Genomic DNA, 23185 nt, shown 5'->3' with positions numbered 1-23185 from the left:
CGGATTAATATGATTGTGGAACAGTTAATTAAAAACTCCATAACGTTGTTATACGTATAAAATGTCACGACCTAGTTGATGTATCTTGCGTAATACATACGTTGCGGAATATATATGCGTACGTTACATGAGCGAAGTAACTTCTTAAAAGTGGCCCGTTTAATTCCGCGAGAAATTACTGCCTCTGCTCCGAAAACTTTCGTCGCGTAGCGCACCGTATTCTTTCCTCAGACTGCAGCAACTTTCGAAGAGGTGGAGGGCAGGCTAATGGCATTTCAGCGGCATTTACCCTTAACGGTGTCCTCTTGATAATGCCGGTCGTCCTAGCGTTTTCTAGAGTGACTCGCGTATATATAGAAATTTATCACAGGTTTCAGGATAAGAGCGATGCATCGAGAAATTACCTTCTTCGAGAGCCACCAGTATTGGCTTATAGTGATTGATGTATTTTTTTACCCTGCGAGTGTTCGCATAGCGTTGCACGCAGTATTCATCGGAGAATTTCAATGCGCTTATTTTTTTTTACCTCTCCCTTCTATTCCTACATGTACTTGTAGTAATTGAAATTATTACTGTATTAATGGAGCGCCGATAGGCAGCGAATACATTTCCATTCGCGCGCAACTTCCGCACCACCGATGCTTATCGCCAATACCTTTCCGCTCGTTCCGGGCGGAACGAATCGCCGCGAATATTTTTTCCCGTGCCGCAATAAAATAACGTTATGTGTTTTTTTTTTCCCCGCCTCCTCCTTCCGCTCTCCGGAACAACTTCGCGACCGCCACGGGCGAGGAGCGCGGGGGGTTGTAGGACATATTTTTCGCACGGTGCAACACCCGCATCCTGGTCACGATTAATTAACCCGACCGGCGGTCGAGCGTGTCCTATTTACGGGCTTAAATGGAAAATGGAACGCGACGGAGGCGGATATTCGTCCCGCGCTGTCGGGCGCGACAACTTGGCGGAAGAAGAATGAATATCCGACGAATAAAAGCTTCACGGAGTGGAGAAGCCGCGGACGGGCGAGTCAATGAATGTTAGAAGCCCTAAAATTCAGATTGCTCCATTTCCGAACTAACTGTTACTTCGATAAGTTGCTTTTTTCGGGACAAAGAAGATTCCGTATCGCAAAAAAGAGTCTGATTGCAAGAGTCTTATTGGAATTCTGACAGATAATGTGTCATCCGTATCTAAATAGTATCATAATGTGATTAACAAAAATGAGAAAAAGGTAGCGTGAAGATAATTAATCTCCCTCTCTTTCTAAGATATTGTGATTGGTTGAATAGAAAAATGGAGATTAGTCGTCTTTGTGTTCCTATCTGTCCCCTTTTTGCTGAAGTATCTAAAATTTAAGCTAGATGCCATACAAATCTGAAAATAATTTTGTTGGATTATCAAAATAATTGTATAGGACGTTCAAACTGATTGCTAGAATATCAAAACTTTGTGCATTATTACTCATTATGCTTGAGATTCCTACAAAATTATTTTCAGTTCTGTCTAGTTAAATTTGTAGATATTTCAATGAAAAAATCTTTATGTTGTGAAAATGAACAAATCAGAATTTTCTGAATAAATCTATTATAATTCCAGTTGAGGTAACCGGAATTCTGATTAATATTATCAATATCTTCTGGTTTGTCTATTTTCAACCAGAAATTTTTTCAGTGCAGCGGAATATTGAAATTGGAACTTATTTGCACGCGATCGTCAAATTCTACTAGCTGATTTTCATTACGATCCTCTTTATTTCTTCTTTTTTCCTTCTCTTTTCGAAATATCGGTTTCCATTTGAGTGCTGCCGCGAATATTGATTTACATAAATAAAATATCCTTCTATAAAATGGAATACTAAATATAACATATACTTTATAATCAATTTATTGTATACATAACATTAAAATGTATAATACCATGCGGATTAATTAATTAATTTATTAGAAGGATATTTTGTTTACTTATGTATATTTTGCAAATAACATAGTTCCAGCGATTGCGTTAATTTATCGTTTTATTGAATTAGTATTTGAAATATGAAAATTATTGTTATTTACAACAATCGCCGGGTTTATCTCTTGATGAGCGTATAGCGTTTAATTGTTTGTGCATCAAATTTACCCGATCCGCCTGGCAGACTCCTCGGAGATCTTGTACTTGGAGTGCAAGTGATTATCGTGGTATTCATTACGATAACGTATATTTATCGCGTTGAAGAACGCGCACAAAGTTTCCGAGCGCACGATAAAACATGACGGGCTTATGTGATATTACGTGAGATAAAGGTTTGAATAGTCCCACCGGAGATACACCCAAGCTGGTGATATTATCCCAAGCAGTGCGTTACGATATTTTCAAATGTAGAACAGAGTATAACGATACTGTGGGAAAAGAAAGAAAAGCAAATGAGCAAAATTAACGAATGCGGAGGGACACAGTAATTTGTTGCAGAGCTTGCTCTCGTGTGTCATCTCGTGTTCAGTATCTAGAGATCGACGAGGGTTCCGAAGGAAGTCGCACCCACCCTTCTTCATTCCGACTTCCGCTCGCACAAAGGCGACCTTGTTTTTCTTCGCGCTATTCGAACGAACATGCACGTATCTCACTCGCGTTCAACATTCTGGCAGTGAGCATCGAGGCTTGTTCGAATATACGCTAATTCGAACGCGAATCTTACGGATGTATTTTCTCCGTGGTATTTTATTCGTCGACAGCGTTCTCTCAGCGTTTAAAATTATGAGTCGACGACGGATAACATTTCATTCCGAAAGCGAATAAAATGTTATCTACGATCCTCGGATGCTCCGTAAATTAAAATTGGAAAAATCTCTTCTGCGTCGAAACAAAGTTTTTTTAAACGAGGACGCGACGGCAACTCGTTATCGGACATGATAAAGTTGAAAGGTACATAACAAGGGTGGGTATTATTATGCGATGACTTAATGAGGCGAGATAACTATAGCCCCATTTACTTGTACTTATTTACTTATTATAATTCAATCATTATTTTATGTAAAAAGAAACAAAAGTCGGACAGGCACGATATTTCGGTGGATGATTCTGCCCAGTTAAAAAATACACGTAATATTAAGGACGGCGAAAGAAAGGAAAGAGAACGCGAATATATCTCGTCTCGGAATGGGCGTCGTCTTATTTCCTCTTTACCCCTTTAAAAAATCCGTCACGTCGAACCGCCGTCCGTATTTTATGTTACCTCCTAAATCACGCGAATAAGCCGCGATAAATGTCGAATGCATAGCATATGATTGCGCGCGTTGTATATGAGAAAGAGCGATGCAAAGTGCGTCCATAAATGAGCAATTGTTTGCGCTCACCGAGAAACGATCCGAATTTCAACGGACGGGAAATTCTTTAGCGGAATCATTCTCGATCCGCCAGATTACCGGGATTATTACAGATCCCGCTGGAGCTTGTCATTTTTCCCGGGCAAACCGGAGCGAACCGGATGAGCTCCAGGAATTTCAATGAACTCCGCTGGACTGATTGTCCCCGATTTTAAATTAGAGCGACTATCAAGAGCAAAGTATAGAAGTAATTTCTACCTTTACTCGAGTATTTTTCTTTTCGGGTCGTCTCTCTCTCTCTCTCTCTCTCTCTCTCTCTCTCTCTCTCTCTCTCTCTCTCTCTCTCGATCGGATTTACGATTGACACAATCGCTATAATTTGTCCCCGAAAAAACAAAAACTCGCTACACGTCGTAAGGTAGGTGTGGTACACATCAGAGTCAATTATCGCGACACTTAGAAATCCATTTCTCTTCCCTTCGTACCGGCAATACGCGAACTGCGGTAGTAATAATTCTCGCGCGAAGATCGATAAATATATCTCGCGCGCGCGTGTGCTTCTTCTCAGTCGTAAATCTTTCTGCAAGCAAAATATTGGCATTGCTTGTTAAGGCACTCTATCAAGCTGTAATCCTATGGGATATTCATATGATCAATGAATTTAGATAATTAAGTACGCGGCAGTAATATGCAAAATTTCTCATGTCCGCGCTCAATTGATTTCACGTGATATACGAGAAATTAAATTTGATTTATATTATAAAATAATATATAAATAATAAATAAAATAATATTATAAATATTTAAGCATTAAGATCGAATTTGACGGAATATAAAATTTCTTTTTGTTTAATTAGATTTATTCTCATCGGTTTAAATTCATAATTACTTTTCTTTTATATCGTCAAATATTAATAACTAATTAGTTAGCTTTTAAACAGAATTCTTGCTCATAATTTATTCTTGTAAGATTTATAAGAATTTATGACTGAAATTTTATGTATATCATAAAATGTATGATCATTTTTCAAATATCTACTATTTCTCATAAATCTTAGCTAACAAGAAGCTGTCTGTAAAGATACTGCATAAAGTTAAACTCTAATAAGTATTCCAATCAAAGTTTGTATATCGAGAGAAAAATGTAGTAAATTCTAATAAATAATTATTTAAATAACATTAATATAAAATTTATTTATAAACAAATATTTGCTAAATAAAAAATAATAGTTGAATCACACACAAAATTAATTTCTTGTGTCAAAATAAACACATGTTTACATTTAGTGAATATTCAATTATTAGTTATTCAAACACATATTTATTAAAATTTAGTACATTTTTCTTTCAATGCAGTATAAGTCTATTGAGAACAAGCAAGTTACGAGCTTTACAATTTTGTTTATTTGCTAATTGACCTATATATTTATTGTATTTCGTTTTATTCGTCATTGTTTAAGAGAAAAATAACGTTTTATTTAATATTACAAAAAAAAAATTGGTGTATCTCGCACCGGAAATTGATTGTTAATAAGTTTTCGATAGATCTGGGACGCCAGTGATAACTGACAATCGCCCTCTCGCGAATCGTTTCTAAAAAATGCTTTTTGATACAGTGGCACGGTAAAGCGAACGTATATTGATTCACACCAAAATGGGAGGCAATATAATATTGTGCGCACCGAATGCAGTGAATGGACTTCTCGATTCAAGAAGTTATGAATGAGCTTAGAAGTTGAATGCGTGCGAATGTATGTTAAAGCGCCGTAGTTTCTCCACGTCTACGGCAGTTATATGCATCTCTACGTGACGCAGGTTTATTAATATAATTCTAACTCATTCCGTTAGATTGATGATCGCTCCCCGGAGGCACGTATATTTTATGAGTTTAAGCATGAACGAAATCTTATCGCGAGTGATAATAGGATAAGTAAAGGAAAATAAACTCGCGATAAGTGAGTCACGATTACCAGCCAACTTACTCTTTAAATGAGCACGTAACTGTTGCGAGAATGTAGAAAAAATGTTTTTCTTATAATATTTCGTACGTCACAATGAAATATTTTCAGGAGATTTATATTAGAAATTCGTATAAAACTTTCACGATCGGAATTTCGGGAAGGATTGCGCGAATTCGAGCTTCACACGCACAACTCGTGTCTCGTACGAGATACACGGTAATGTTTGCCGATGTTTGCCGATGTTTGCATTCTGTCTCGGCGACGTGGGTGAAATTGGGGGTATCGACATTTCGACGCAGCCAGCTCACGTTAATGAAGAAATTCCTGAGGCGCTGTCGCTCAATCTCTTTGACAGTAACCGACAGCGCGGCTGATATACATTCCGCTGCCGATGAAGGTGGAAATTGCCTTCTCTTTATCATCATTTCTCGCGAAGTTATCTTCACGTGTAGGTTAATGAGAAAGGCGAAAGATAAATTTGGCTCGATATTGTATCAAAATGTTATTGCGTTAATTACGGTAATGTCGAGTTGACGATCTTCAAAGTATCAATTTTGTTTTACATTTTTTTTCTTCTAATTCTATTTGACAGACATCAATAATCATCCTAACAAAGTCCATTGGTTTTTTTTCCCATTTCTCTCTCTCATCCCGTACATTTTATATAAGCGTTTACGCTTTACGCTTGTCCACCAACGCCTCAACGCTGATATTTCACCCACGCGCGTTTTACCTACGCGCGTGCACGAGTACAAAGAAATCGTTAATAGGATATGCTTTGAATCGGGCTGAAATTTTTCCGGCGCTTTCACGTAGATTGCTTGTACGCACGCACGCACGCACGCGAAATGCCACGGCGAAACAAAGGTTCCACGTTTCGGAATCGCCGACCGATGGGGTTGCACGTCGAAAATACGGAACGGCTGATTCAACCCCCGGGTAGATTCAACGTTCGGTAGATTTGTTAGTGCGTAAACTTGCCTCTCGGTTCACCGCCAGTGATTAAATATCATCGGTTAAAACGATTCGGCTTGATGCCTCGCGCATTTATTGAATTTCTGCAACGTTACGCCCCTCGACTGGTGATATCGATTCATGTATCGAATTAAATCAGTTTGAAATGTTATGAAAGTTCATAACGTTAAAGTTCTCGTAAATCCGTTAAAAAAATGTATTTCGCGAGATTTGATATTTAGTTTAAAAGTAGATTTACACCTCAAACTCAGAGAGGCGTGGAATGAATGTTTGAAACCGCTCAATGTTCATTTCAAAATAAAATCACTGTCAAATCCAAATTTATTCTCTGGATATCATCGCGATAAATAAGCGGTGCACGTCGATTTTTCCACGGTCAAGCTAGGGCAATGGCTTCTGTAACGTGATTCCTGCATCGTGCAACCTATAGTTTACGCCCGCCATCACGCTTCTCAATTTCATATCGTGAAAGCAGCGGTAGAGAGAAAGAGAGGTGACGAGTTGGCTCGAGGAAAATGTGACTGCACTCTAATATTTTTCTTTTCGTTATACCGCTTGCAATTTCTCATTGTCAAAGTTTATAAATTTCACGAGGCTTCTCGTCGCGGTGACACTTTGCTCTGCAAAATGTTTGCTGCAAAGTGTGAGTTTCGAAAATAAACCTTTCCTGTTTTAGGAGCAAGATCTACTTTTCTAAAAGCGACACAGCAATATTATATAATTTGTTACGCTTGGGCAGAAATAAATATAATAATATCCCGACGTTTCTAAAGTATCGCTCGAATAGCAAAGTAGATTCGACGAGACGATATCGGAACTCTCTCGCCTTTTAGATAATTCAACGCACAATGATACGCTGCTCACAACAGGGAACGTTGAGCATCAGCAGCGACAGTGGTACCGTTCGATCGGTTTCGCGGCTTTCGTGAAAATTTCACCGGTTTCCTCCGTCCGTGGATTCCCCCCGAGCGGATTCGCATCAAATATGGTACTGTTTCTGAAACATGCACGACGATCGTCCCACTTTTACCTCTCCCCGCATTTCTCCTCGTACGCGTACATGCGTTCACAACCGTTCTTATCTCTCGCGATCTCTCTTTTCCGTACCGTTTACAACTGGTCGGATCTTGTAGAGGTCTCAGATATTCACGGATACCTGCGCATTTCGGCGCCAGAAAGTTCGACTCCATAAAAAACCCGAGCGAAACAAGAGAGCGTCGTTACGAGAGGACCATTACGAGCAACGAAAAGTTTACCGAAATACTTACCAGTAATGGGCGATGACGTCAACGATGTTGTCACACGCACTTTTACATGCGCGGGAATGAGGTCACAAGATCATCGTGAGACTCGGCGAACGATCGGCGACAGCGTTCGCCGTCAATTTTTGGCATAGCTTGACGATGCACGACGACAATATCAGGGACGAGAGGGAGGACGGTCGGCCATCGCATCTTGAGCGCGCCAATGCTTTTAGCGATACGCTATACAACAACGTGCGCGTCGTTTCGCACAAGCCCGGGAGCGAATTTATTTTCGGGGGTTGATGCAAACCGGCTGCACTTACGTCGTTCCTCTTTGGCTAACCGTGGCGGGACAGGGACGTTGCATACATGAGGTCATCGCCTATGGCGATAAAAACAACCGCAGCTATGCATCTGAGGAAGGTAAGCAGTCTCTCTCTCTCTCTCTCTCTCTCTCTCTCTCTTTCGGAGAGACGGAAGAGGAGACGGACGCGCGAGCATAGGATGAGCAAAAGATGAATCACGATGGGCGATGCCGTATGCGAGAACCATCGTGCCGAAGAAATTTCCCTGTAGGCTGCGATCGTGATAGAATTATCGAAATATCTCGTTATGACGGCTGAAAGAAATCGAAAAAGAGAGAGAGAGAGATCGGGTAAATTAAAATTAATAAGTTAAAATTTGATGTATAAAAGCCTTTCTAGGCTTTCCTACCTTAATTTCAACGCAGACCGAATTAACGCGGGAGTGACAATTTTACGCAACCTCGTTACGGCATTACGCGCGTAAAAATTAGCGAGTCTGCAACGCTAACACAAAGCGCGCGACTGTGCAGCGTGTAACTGCGTTTTAGATGAGGCGACTAATGATAGTGATTAAAGGAAAATCGTAGAGAAGGTATTGTTTAAACGCAAAAGTAAGACAACTGTAATATTTGCATTATCGTATTATCGTGCTTGACGGCACACGCCACGAGATGTGCTTACTTTATTAATAGGTGGACGGTACGCTTTATTACTCTTGATTAAGCCTATTGCTGGGCCAACGGCATTATACCGTAATACATTCCACGCGAACTGCGCACGGGCGCTTCATTGCCGTTTGCAAACGTTATAATTGGTATGCTTGCTGCACTTGTACAGTAGGGCGTTACATTTTTCCCTCTTTCTCTCTCGTTAAATAAATATTAGATCCGCAAATATGACTTTCATCTGCCGAGTATCGCGCAACTTTCGAGAGATATTATAAATTTTTTAAAGAGCGCTGTTATATGTATTATTGGGCCATTTAATAAGTATCCGCGGTTTTTTGTTCAATTTTTGAATGAAGAAACCGCGGATACTTTTTAAATGACCTAATATATATATATATATTTAATTACCTATCTTTTTATATTTCGCGATATGCGTAATTTGCGACAGTAACCGTCGCAGATAGTTGGAAGGGAGATAACGTTAAATACATGTCATCGTCGGTATTCCCCCCCCCCCCTCGACGTTCATGGCAGGTAATGAATTGATCCTGTAGGATCACTCGGGTCTTGCGACGCAAATGAGATTACGTATTATGTGAGTCCCTCCGTACGCACAGCCGTGAGAGGAATATTGCAATTGGGCCCGCATGGAGGAACGGAAAAGAGGAATCACTGACGAGACATAAAGGGTCGACAAATGGGAAGGGACATCCAATGCCCTTAGGTCTGGATAATCCTTCGAGATGGAGAAAAGGGCAAGGTCTCGTATGTCGAGGGAGCCAACTCAGCCTCCTCAAATAGGCCTTGTCCCTCACAGAGTTTCCCACATAATACACACGCACACACACACATACAAACACACAGAGAGAGAGAGAGAGAAAAGTATTCAATGCCGCGGGTATCCGCTGAATGTTCTATTTGCGGAGTACGAAATTGGCCGACGCGACGGTTTATTTGGTTGGGATCTCGCGTCAGCCGGCATCATTATTTTATTAGCTGCAATGAGAATACTAATATGGGACATGAAAAAATTCGCGGGAGCGCGAAGGACAGACTCTTTTCTGCGAAAGTGCGAAACGATCGGGCGGGGTCTGCTTCATTTTTTTTTCCTTTCATTTCCTCGCTCTTCCCGATGCATAAGATCTCAAGTCGAGTTGTTCGTGAAAGCAGCGCATTAGCACGTAACACATGTCGGACCTCGGGCCCATCCCTCCGTCAAGTTTTTTGTCGGCGACCTGCATTAAGCCGGCCGCCGCCTGCGCGGCCTGCGATGGCCTCTGAGGAAATCGAGTTTGTATCTCGCGACTTACATGTGCCGCCGATCATGTGCCGAGGCCGTGATTCCGAGAAGAAACACTACGGCCGTTTTGTCCGCGGAGTGCCGGCCGATTGAACGGTAATTATGGCCCGCAGTAATTACGTTAATTACACGACGCTCGCCGGGCGCCCGAGAGGAGGTTCCGTTTGCCAAAGCGACGGAGTGCAGGTTATACGTTATACGTGCGTCATTCGTATTTCAAGGTTCGGGGTTTTAAGCGACGCAGACGGGGAAACGACGACGAGAATGACGATGACGATAATGGCACTTATTAGGAAGAGACGCGGGGAATACGGGAATTAATAACGCCGAGTGCGCGTATACGACTGCCGGGTGTTAATTCACGCCGGTAATTCGTTCGCTGGTAATTAACACGAATGCGTAAAATGGGAAAGGAAGGTGCAACGATACGTGATTGCGCCTCGTGATACCGTCGGGTTTATTGGGACTTTTCGAACGAAAACTATCCAGACGGTGGCGTCCTGTTGAGCGACATCCCGCGCGTTTGTATATCGCGTAACTTAATAACGACACGGTAAATAAATCGTTCCACACAACCGGCGTCGCTCGACAAACGGGTATTCAAACGCAAACGTCAATAGCGACATTAATTTCGTTTTACATCGACGGGTGCTCGTTTTTTTTCTTTTTTTTTTCCATTGACGTTCGGAGTTTTTCAACGTTTTCAACATCGATCGATGCGACTAGTACATTTGCATGAGCGACTCTTCAACAGCAACTCCAGCTTACATTCTCCCTAACAATTCGCAGCGAATACTAATCGTCCGTTCACTAAACAATGAGTGACATCATGTCACAGATTTAGTCCGAGCGACAAAACGGAAGTCCCGTTTTATCGAGCTGTCCAATTTAGCTCACGCACCATTTGCTTTTACGACTAATCACCGCTCAATCTTCGTCCCATGATAATGAATGATCGTAACTCGTGCAAATTATTTGATATCCAGCGATAATTACTAAGCCATTCTGCCGAGGTTATCGCGCACCGCACGATTCGATAGCAAACTAAACCAACAGTTGATGTCGACGAAACGTAATGATTTTAATGTATATCGTGCGAGAAAGTATCGCGAGAAATACGAGAAACGGCAATGACGGAGCGAAAGAAATATAACGGTGGAAATTGCGGCAGGTAAAGAAAGTCTGGCACTAAGTACCGAATGAAACGCGAGCGAAAGAAATGCGAGGGTGGTAAAAGGGCGGAAAGAGCGAGAGCGAGCGCAAGGAAGGCGGATCGAAGGCCCCGAAGGTACGAAAAGGAATAAACGGACGAACCATTGGTAAGGACCAGACACATCGCGTTTTTCTCGTAAACATAACTTCAGTTCAGTCGACGTAAGACATAAAACGTGTTGAAGAACGATGGCCGCGCCTCCCACAATGCCTCTATTCACGAAGTTCACATCGCCGTTGTTATCGCAGCGCGGTCGAACCTTCGCGACCTGGAGGTCTCTTAACTAGAAGCTGAAAATCTCTGAAGGCTACGACGATGGCGAATCGCGTGAGAAACGAGCGATGACGCATTTGTGAGGCATGCACTTGAAGCTTAATTCTCAGCAATGTGAAATTTTCACCCTTCATTTGCACCCTGAGTTTTCGAATTTTAGTGCAGATTTTTATATTGTTTCAGATTGTATAAAGATCCGAACAAAATCTTACGTATAGTTGTGAAAGCTTCGACAATGAGCTTTTGCTGTTATAGAAGTTGGATTGTATTTTACTTATTTTTTGCTAATAAGCATAAAAAATTATTAATTAAGTTAATTAAGTAATGTATCAGAATTAAAATAATCAATTGAGTCTTTAAAGTTCAACATTATCGATGGAGAAATAACTTTTAAGTAGATAAGTGGTTCGAAGATGCGTAAGTTTATAGAGATTTAGAACATCCAAAAAAATTTTTTATTAATATATTAATAAATAAAATGTTTTATTGATATATCATATTACAGTTTTTTTTTTATTTTCTTTTTTTCAGAACAAAATTAAAAGAAATAACTCCATAACTATATTTGAGGTGCTGTGACCTCATCTATCTCCTTAAAAGTTAAAAATGAGCGAACCGTAAAAAAATCAAATTTACCGGGAAGAGTTCAACGTGTTTCGAGGACAATGACAAACACTCTCGACATTCAGGGAACGACATCCAGGTCTCGATGCACATGCTCGGAAAGGAGGACTATCTCGCGACAGCTTTGTGAGAGAGCATGTCTCTTCGCGATGAATCAGCGGGAGACTTGGTCGGGCGAAAGTCCTCGGAAATATGATTAACTATGAAGGATATTAAACAAATACAGATTGTTCAACGAGCATATAAGAGAGTCGCGCTAAGCGATTGTTACACCGACCGTTTATTGGTTTATGAATCACGACGACGCGACGGAGGCTCGCGCATACGGAAGAAGATTAAGCCGTTAAATAAAACGTATCCGTCTATTAATCTTCGCGGGTTAATTACGATTTACACGGTCGTTTATTGCGATTCGCTGCACGTCCGCTTCGAGCTCGTCGAGTCTCAGTTATCGCGCTCTTCAATCGGCCAGTCGTATGGGGCAACTCGCGCAAAGCAAATATTTCTCTCTCTCTATGCCCTCCAGCATAGAAATAAAGCCGTGACATTTACCGCTGTACCGTTCGTGTGCGGCCAGCAGGAAATTTGTCCAAGCGAGCGATCCTCTTTTTGTCTCCACTGTCCCGGTGCAACGAGCACGTGGCCAAACTGCACAATATCTCGCAATAACGGTGAGTACCGAAGGGATGGTTGTACGTTTATCCAACGATATGTCCGGACATTGTCGATTCCTCTCTTTGTCGCCCTCTGTTCAATTCGCACGCGAAGGTACCATACACGTCTGAACTCGGAGAAGACCTTCGAATCGTATTTCAGGGACCGAGTACTGGTTTGGACTCTTCTTTTTTTTTTTCCTTTTTTTACGCGGCTTCGACAAAACTTCCGTGGCATCTATCAAAAATTATTGTGACTTTTATCGACCACAACGCGAATGAGATAACGTCTAAAGTACCTTAACTCCAACTCCGATTAATGTCTGATTTACTTCGTTACGCGGGATTATGATATTTCACGTACGCGGATGTCGATGATGATCCGCCAGGCTTATCGTCAGAATTAGTAACTTGTGAATTTGATGGAATATCATATTTTACATGGGTTGTTTTCTGCTTTGCGAAGTTATAATGCGGGATTTTTGAAATTGTTAGAATTATGCTATACATATTGAGTCCAGTTTCTGTAAATTTGAAAACAATCTGGTTTGATTTACAAGAAACTAGACTAGAGAATAGTTTTTATCGGAGGAATAATTAAAAATTCCGATCCTGCGCGCGCGCGACTTACTCATACGATCAATAACTATTGTATTTACAAATTAATGCTAAGCTTGCTTATCTTATTCTCTTTTACATTAATAGCGAACAAAACATTTGTGCGTTGTTTTATCAAGAAGAATATTCAACTAGATATTCAGAGGTGTCCAAAAACCACACCCGTTTTCTACGCTCGCAAACGTTCTTTTAATTTATGCGGAGAGTCTTATCCAAGGGATTAAAAATTATTCCGGAAATAGAAAATTCTCTCCAGACCTCCACATTTGTCACGTCCATTCGGTTTCTCTTCTCCCTTTCTCATTCTCTTTCCTGTTTTGCTCGCATCTGCCCCCGCGGAGTGCTCTCTCGGGAACCTCGATTCTCGCGAATATATGCAAATGCAGTCTGTCAATATCCGAGTTCACCAACCATGTTGGGAAGATATAAAAGGACCAACCTTTTCCTCGACGCCTCCCCGACTTACTACATCAACGTTTACATAGCGACTGGCGGGTATGATGCTGCTGAGAAATTCATCGATGTTCGGGGGCTCGATTTTCATTTCGTCCAGCATCCGGAAAGTATAATATTTTCGTCCTACATATTGGAAACCAGTCCAATATCCCCTCCATAAAAGAGCTCGTCTTCTTCACGATGCGACGTCGATGTCTAGAGAGTGCTCTCGCAAGAGCCACTCGAGAGATAGTTCTTTTTTTTTTTTCTTTACATAAAACGGATCTCCATCGTTTGTCTATTATTCTCGTTACGCACGTCACGTTAACACAAAGACCGTTTGTCCGAAATCTGTTTTTCTATTCAAAGATCCTATTCATCGCGTTCATCACACAATCGAGAAATTCATAGAGGAATAAAAAACAGTGAGCGTTCTTCGCGTGTAATATAAATATACCTATGTATTTTATTGTTTTCGGTACAATATTTGAACGCTGCGATTCACTCGCTCCGAAGCGTGGCAATAATTTGATTGTTACCTGCCGCGCACAATAAAGAGCGTAATGAATTTTCGTTTTACGTGTAACGGACTTTACCGAGGCATAAAAGGAGGTGGTACACAACGCGAGAGGTGGTACGTTATTAATTTATTATTATGCCATGCAGAGGCGGTCGGCGTGCCGAATTTAGCCAGGTCTTGAACGCAGGATGTCCGCGCGCATACAGGTCGTTCAATACAAAACCGTTCCGCTATTACGCGATAACACGCGATTGCTTTATTAACGGAGCTTTGATTCGGGCCGAGGAAACTTTTATACCGGCACGCCTAAAATAGTCTTAAGACTATCTGTCAAGATTCAGCAAACGTTGCGAGAAGTTGTAACGACATTCTTTTTCTATCAATTTTCTCGAATCGATAATCGAATAATATCATCCGTTCGTTTTATGTACAATATATAATTCTCGATAATAATTAATTATAATATATTTTATTTAATTTCGTAATATTAATATATCGCTCTGGTTTATTAGTGATAATTCTAAAATAAAAAAAAAACGAACTAAATAAATCTGTCAACTCAAAATCTATGCTTCGTAATATAATTATTTACGTATGTGGAATGATACATGTACGAAAAAAATAATTTTGCCAAAGTATCTGAAAATTCAGATAGATACAAATTTTAAAATAATTTTGTGAAATTATCAAAATATTTATGTAGAAAATTCAACACGATAAATCCTACAAAAAGGTTAATAGTAACCATTCTGGAACAAGCTTGAGTGCCTTATATTTTAATCCAGTAAACTATTTTTAGAGATTAGTGGCTAATTACATTTTTACATGGAAAAACCGATTTCGAAGTATCTACAAGGATAGATATCTAGCTGGATAGATATCTGAAAATAATTTTATTGAACCAAAAATAATTTGATCTAAAAATAATTTAATTAAATTGAAATTACGAAGAGATCTCAAGCATGATGAACAATGCTGCAAAAAGTTTTGACATTCTAGCAATTATCTCAAGCCTCTTAGGTAATATATTTTGATAGGTAATAATTATTTTGATGATCCAACAAAATTATTTTCAAATCTGTATTTATACCTAAATTTTTAAATAGATACTTTAATTAAATCTTTCCTTTCGTGTAAATGCTTCAGCAAAATCATTCCATGTAATCTAGTAATATAATTATAAGAATTTTTAGCTGTTCTCCTGTGGAGTGTTCACCATTGTTCATCACTGGACACCAGTGCGTTTCGTCGTGTTTTGCATTAAGTGGATCGAGAGTGCAGAATGGTTTTACCTTATCCTGTGGGACAAGGAGTTAATTCCTGAGTGTTTATGAAATAAGCTAAGCATGGTCGAGCTTTATTAAATCCACTTTATGATTTAATTCATCCGTCGCTCCTGATGGAGGGATGTACATTAACGATTTTTCGTTAACCCAGAATGTTCCATGCCCGAAGTAGGGAAGACCGGGGCTAATAGATTCATTTTTCAGTTTCGAATTTTTACAGACAAAAGAGATTTATCGAAAAAATGAATTCTACACCAGTTATTACATACATTTGACTACCTAATAATATTTTAATAATAAGGGGAAACTGATAACTAATATGAAAAAAAATGCATTTTTCCAATGCATTTCATCTGATTCAACTAGCCCCGGGATCGAGGTAATTCGACTAAGATTATTAAAATAAAGATTAATGTATTTTAAGCTACATCTTTGGCACATATTAATAAAACTTTTTATAAAAATATATTTTAAACACAAACATTCGCTTGGCAGGGCAAACAATACTTCTTTTTGTAAAATTTGTTCATTTCGTGCACGTTGAATAAGCCTAATTTTCGAGATTAGACATGAGGGAACTAAACTTATACCATTTATCACAAGGAAAATCTCTTTAAAGGAATAAAATATTGAATAAGTATTATAAGAGTCGTCACTAAATGAGTCATACAGTTCCATGCTGTGATTAGTCTACTATCCCCATCCGTTCATTTTTTAAAAATATTAACAATATACGATAACAGAGACACATAAACAAAAAAATCTGTTGAACTTATTAAGTAAGAACTACACTTACTATTTAAGTAGAAATCAAATATCTCAGACAATCATATGCGATAGTAAAACAAAAACTTTAAGAATAAAAATATTTACTTACGTACTAGGTGTACGATTTTTTAAAATTATGACATAACTTCTATCATAGATGTGTACACAACAAGATGTTACAGCAGACTTAGAGGCAGTCGCTGCTGCGTGCTCAGATACGTTTACGCATGTCTCGTGTGTTGTTTTTAATGTAACCTCGATTATTCTACTTACCCCTATATTCAACTGACCCCGGTCTCCCCTAAATTAATTCGATCTCAAATATTTTGTCGCGCTCTTCGCATAACGAACGCCGCGTTAATTCTTCGTTCTAGTAATTTAATGGCATGAATTACGGAATACTTCGTTCGCGCATTATCTTTAAAATATTTCATAAGATATTAATCTCCTGCAGCTAAACGGCCAAGAAATCGACTGAAAGTCCGACATAACTTTCTTTTATTTCAGAAGCTCAACGATTTTCCCACTTTGTTCTCTTTTCGCCAGAACGTGAGTCGCCAACTTTTGCCAAAGCCATTTTCTCTCTTGATACTGTACGGAATATTTTGTTTAGCTCAAGTTTCCGCGTCTCTGTGAGAGTTCAACCTCCTTGTCATTCTATTCGAAGAACTCGAGAGTGCCGCAGGTCGGTTCGAAACGGAATTCGCACATGACTAGCGAGACTTTGAGACATTAAAGTCTTAAAATACACTTTAACAACCCGTAGTTTTTACAGCGTTCTCTCATTAAAAGTCGCGATCGAGCATTCTCAATTATTTGACTCACTGGCGTAGTCTACTTTTTTAAAAATACTTTTAACAAAATGTTATATAACACTTTTAACTTAAGAAACTCCTAAATAAAAAAAATTGATTCCATTATATATTTTTTTTTATGTTAATATAATTCTAAATAAAACGTTTTAAACAAGTTACACATTTAAAAAATACTCTTTCAACATAATAATTTAAATAATAATTGAATATTTTATCATTTCATATTTGACCTTAAACAAAATTTCGCTTGCAACTCGCCAATGGCTTTTCTCTTTGATAAAAATTTCTGGATCCGCTAATAATTCATCTCATAAACTTTCATGGTCACTGTCGCCGTGCATAATTGTATCGCTCGGTATAATTAAGATCCTTTTCGGTATATGGTAGTTACATTTACACGCAAAGACCGAGTAAGTAAGCGACGTATCGCGTTACTTCCCTTTGCCAAGATCGTCGCCGCCGCGATAGAAGCCCCGACGCGCCTTATTCGCGCTGCGCACGCAAATATTTGTCGCGAAGCCGCGCATATTCGCGCTGAATTAGCACAAGAGCGAAAATCGTGGTGGTGCGTCGTTATATTGCACGTGTTGTTACTGTACTGTTCAGTAGACACGTTCGTTTATTAATCCATCCGAACCGTGATTGAGTAAACTGATATGTATTAAGCAATCTGTAATCCATATAATATCCAATATATCAGTAGAATGAATGTGTTTGGATTGTTATACAATTTGTTTAATTTCCGGTCGAATAAAATATATCGCTCATTGAGTTTGTTATTCGCGTCGCTTATCGTGCGATGTTGTTACATGGAGAAAAATTAATTGATTAATTATTGCTTTGCCGAGACTAATAAACATATCCGCGCTATTTTTAAATAATGCCGAATTTATGACAAACTTTATTTATCTGAAAGTAAAAAATATTTTTAAAAAATACATTACGATTATAGTACAATTTAAATTTCTTGCAATGAAATCTCACTCCAAGAGAGTGAAAATGTAACTACCCTTGAAAAAAAGTGAAAATATTTCTTGAAAAAAAAGTGACTTCACACTTTTTAGAATGAAATCTCACTTTTCTTTTTCCAAGGGTGGATGTATTTTCATTTTCTTGGAATGAGATTTCACCGTAAGAAATTTAGAGTGTAAATCCCTTCCCAAGTGACGTCACATTAAAGTAAATCATATTATACTCAAGACTATACAAGCACGAACAAGATTTATTTTACTACGCGGTAAAAAATACCTTACAGTATGATTAAACGACGCAGAAAGGTAAAGTATATTTTTCATAAATGGACACTTTTGTCCCTATATATGGACTTGCCAATTTCATAAAATTCACTAAAATCTAGCACACATTACTTTTTCTCCGTGTAGAAGGCTTGCCATGTGATTAACGCTAAAACAGGATGCTGTTTTCAGCATCGAGTAAAAAGAGGGTTAACGTCTTCGCCTGTATTTCCAAGACTGCCGCAACAGCATCTGGAAGAACAAAGGCTATGTAAACGTTGGCCTCTGTGTACACGAGCCACGAAAAGCGGTTATCGCGACGAGACTCGAGGCAGACGTGACACTTTCCCGGTCAAAGTTACGACCATTTCGCGGCGAGAGTTTCCTCGGCAGGGAAAAATACGCGTTACGCGCGATAGATGATATGATGGAGACGACGATTGATATTATTGACCGACTGCCGCGGTTGACTTGTCCGTGAGCATGAATCACGTGCATAACGATGTTACGTTACGCAACAGAGCGTTGCTAACGAGGATAAATGCGCCAGTGATACGATATCTATAATTAGAGTCGTCCCGAGCTTATCAATACGCTCTCTCGCATACTATTATTCGTTGTGCACAGCGATTACCATTTTTGCTTATCATTTCTTTTTTTAGCACTTGGTATCATTTTTGAAGACTCGAAACTGAATCTATTTATACACACACAACGTTAGATTTTTTCATCATTCACCGCTCTTTGATTTTTTTTTCTTTAATTAAAGACTGCACTGAAAAAATGTTAATAAACATTTTAATAGTCGTAAGTAAATCTTTACTGAACGTAAACAATGCTTATTTGATACAGGGATCATTAATTTGATTTAACTATTCTTTCTATTGAGTAAATGTAGATTTATTTGCTTAGTAGATAAATATTTGCTTAGCACTACTTCAAAGAAATATGTGTTAATATTTCCTTTTACTATATGGCGTACAAAAAACTTAAAACAGTGAAACGTAAAAATAAGCAAATAAACATTTTAAATTTGCTATTGCTTACATCTTACTACCTTACGTTTTGTCTTTGTGTGCCTTTATTTGTCCGAAGATACGGAAGAATCTGGCGCAAGAAAGGAAATTCTACGCGCACGGCGTTGCGTTGTCGCTTTAAATTTAGATATCCATACGACGACGCTCCGACGTCTTTTAAAAATTTCATTTCTCGTACACACGCAGACCCCCGACGACGATGTTTAAACTTTTACAAATAACTATCAACATAAAGTCAACTGCAGGCTCGTTTATTCTTGCATACTGGCGCCGGGATTCGGCGAAGTAGTTCGCGCAATAAATAATATTATTATAATATTATTATATTTGGATGAGAACGTTCCTCTTCATATTTCTCACCGTCTCTCAATCTTTATACATTGGTGAACGGCGCTCCTCTTCCCGTTCAGCGACGAGCGGAATTCGCATCGCGTCTCTGGACATCGTCGAGCGATACGCTCGCGTAGGGCAGCATCGATTAATTTTAAGGTCACTGACTCGAAAGACCTATGTAAGCGGCTTTCGAGAAAAGAAATAAAATGCGTGCGACGATTTTATGAATGAACGGCGGTAATATAATATATGAATGAATTTAATGTAGTACTTTCTATTAATACGACGCCTTTTTATTACGACGGGAGAAATATCGTGGTGGAGATCTCGTGTCGTGGGATTTGCGGTAAACTGAGTTGCAAACAAATCGAAGGTACACGTGTTAGGTCGGTGCTCAATGGGCCGCGACGCGCCGAATACGCCGTACTCCGCGCTGCGTCGTTTCTCGGGATTACGGAGCTATCGATTTCCACGTTCCTTATACACTTCCGTTCGACTCCCTGGCGTCTATATATCGGCCCGGTCTCACTGTTCTTGCATTCATCGCACGCGCGTCTCGCGGCGACGCCGACGGCACGTTGCACCTGCAGCGACGCATTTGCGCCCTGCATATCATGCAGGTATATAAGACTCGAGACAAGGTCTCGAGCACGCGGCAAAATCTGTCGCGCGTGAATAGAGGAATGATTATACGGATGCGAGTCAAAGGATATATGTGTCGTCGAATATGTCAGAGTGTGAAAAATATGCGTCGAACGGTTACATAGAAGAAATGATTGCATTCAGCAGAAACAGCAGCTTTGCGACTGTGTAATTGTAAAGTTCTTTAATATGGTTAATTTTATACACTTAGATACATTTCCATACATACAATGAGGAATTAAGGTTAAGGCGAATTATTATAATAATATAATATAATGTGTATGTATTAATTAATGTGTATTAATAATATATTTGTATAATTAAGTAAGATAAAATGAATTATTAATGTAACATAATTTAATATAGTATATTAAATTTTACAACAGTTGCAAAACTGCTTTTTCAGCTGAACGCAGCCATGATTTTGCTGGAGTATTTAAATATTTAGTTAGACATAGATCTGAGATAATGTTATTGGACCATCAAAATAATTACGCAGGAATCTCGAGCATGATGAGCAATGCCAAAGTTTTGATATTCTAGCAAGTAGGAACCAGTTCGAGTGTCCTACATAATTATTTCGATAGTTCAACGGAAATATTTGCAGATCTGTATTTTGCTAAATTTTTAGATTCTTCAGCACAGAATTGTTTTCATGTACCTACGATATTTCCAATAGATTTCCAATGATATCTGAGTACTTGCATTCTTTACCCTTTTTTTCGAGCAACAAAAATAAGCAATAAATTTTTCACGTGCGATCGGAGTATCGCATATATTATTATCGAACATATATTTTATCTAAATAGCGTATTCCTGGAATCCTCCGGAGGTAGCCGAGGCAGGAAAATCACATCGCGTTCATCGGGCAATCAAACAACACTTCCCTCGTTCGAACAATCGCGATATTCGATCGTTAAGCTTTGATAAATATTCGTTCTCTCGCGTCGTGCGATATTGCGACCGTGAAATCGTATTAAGTCCGACGCGGGGATTCGCGAGGGTGGACGCATACGAGAGCGATCGTTTTGCAATCCCTATTGTGATAAATCCTATCCCCTTCCGCGTTCATTTTCCGCGGACTTTTAAACCGTTTGTCACCAGACACGCTCATCTACCTACCTACGATCGGTCAGCACGGTCGTGCGCCGACCGTGTGCTCATCCTGTAAAAATCACGGCTCGTCGTGTGATATCAGGATTCAATATTTGTGTCACGCGATGCGAGGGAAGTCGACTCGTTAAATAAATAACTTGTCGACAACGCCGCAACGTAAAACGAGCGAGCCACTCATAGCCGCTCATAGTTCTGCGTCCATAGTTCTGTCGCGTGATAGACTCTTCACGAGAATTATTATAAAATCATGGAGGAGCTTCTTTGTGCGCATCGGCCTTCCACTACTTTTATTTAAGGCAGCTATCGGATCGCGGTATAAGCGAGGAGTAATGAGCTCACTGCTATATCTTACCCCCGTGCGAACGCATGTAAATGCGGGCACAAACTCAATTGTCTACACCCACTGTATAACCTTCGCGGTCTGTTGACCGTCTTCGCAGTCTCGTAAGTCTCGTTCCGGCGAGAGTTTAGCGTATCGCGTTGCCCTCGTTTTCATCAGCGCGATTAATGCGCGACCCAAACTCTTACATACATGATTGACGGACCGCCGAGTTCTCTCGGTCCTTGAAATCGATACAAACGATCGCAGTCGTTTCTCCGACCTTTCTGCACTCTCAGTTATAAATCATCGTATTAAAGTTTGATTTCCATTATCGGCAACTAAAAATATGATTTGCGATCTGATTTCTATCGCGTCTGACCTCGGAGGCGTTTAATGAAAACTTTTCTTATCGTTGTCACGGCTGATCGAAGAGTTCGAAAATCGAACGATAAATGTCGCGCGACATGCATAACTTCCATGCGATTAAACCAGCTTGACGATGAATTCCCTGTAAACTCACTATTGTCCCCGTTTCGATTAATTTGCTCGATTTGTCACGCGGTGACGCCGACCAGGAAAAAATCGTCCGAGGCATTATTCGAGCCATTCCATTTATCCCGAATTATTCGGCTTCCCCAAACAATTTCAACAGATGTTACCGAAATAGTACGAATCGATCGTTTTGCGATCGAAACATCGTGTGCGAGAGGTACGAGTTGCGTTTCGATAAAACTGAATCTCTCTCGGTTTTATCGACGGTTTACCGGTTGCGAGAGAGAATCCAGCGGTGAACGGCTTAACTGTCAGCTTCTCATTGTTCGGCCGCGCCGATTAATGAAACGGTAGCTCGACGGTACGAGCGATAAAGGGAAATGAAAAAGTAATGGCGAGGCGTTTATTGGCTATCATTGGACACCATTGGATGTTTGCTCCTCCGATTACGAAAATGTTTCATTAGACTCGAGCCGAACCTAAACAGATGTGTCGAATAATTATCGTTAGTATCGATCGATACAATACGCCTTTCTATTCAATCGCATCGCGCTTGATTGTATTTTATTTCATTATCTTTCAAACCCCACATTGTCTTCAGATAAAGAATTGTAATTTTCGGAAAAAAAATATCGTTACTCACATTGAAAAAAAAAAATTTGAAATATACAAAAGCAAGTTGTACTTGTGACTACTTTGTTATTTATTATAAAACTATTTGTGTTGGCGGAATATATATTTCTATAAAATATATTTCACTTTTCTAATTAACTGTAAAAAAAAAAAAGTAAAATAGATGATTTATTCGCTAAGAATAAAATTTTGATTTCCTTATTTAAAGGATTTAATGGAATAAATATTAAGTATATCTCACAAATTTTTAATTTTTTTCTCAATGCAGACGAATTATTTTATTGTTAGAATATGTTATACGTTGATATGATTTACGTGGGTTGTTATACCATACGTCTTTTAATGCACCAAACAATGTGGCGAAGAGAGATCGTCGTTTATCTCAATTTGAGACGAAGAATGGAAAGCTACG

The 23185-nt window shown here is 39.4% G+C and overlaps 1 protein-coding gene across 3 annotated transcripts in view; it reads left to right on the top strand.

The window, feature by feature from the left end:
• LOC105154018 (uncharacterized) overlaps positions 1-23185 on the top strand; it is a 70973-nt gene that overhangs the window by 36164 nt on the left and 11624 nt on the right. The gene's annotated exons all lie outside the window — the stretch shown is intronic.

Source organism: Acromyrmex echinatior, chromosome 6 (genome assembly GCF_024713525.1).
Source record: "Acromyrmex echinatior isolate Ae372 chromosome 6, ASM2471352v2, whole genome shotgun sequence".
NCBI lineage: Eukaryota > Metazoa > Arthropoda > Insecta > Hymenoptera > Formicidae > Acromyrmex > Acromyrmex echinatior.
The sequence above is the reverse complement of the archived record's forward strand: the minus strand, read 5'-3'. Positions and strand labels throughout refer to the sequence as shown.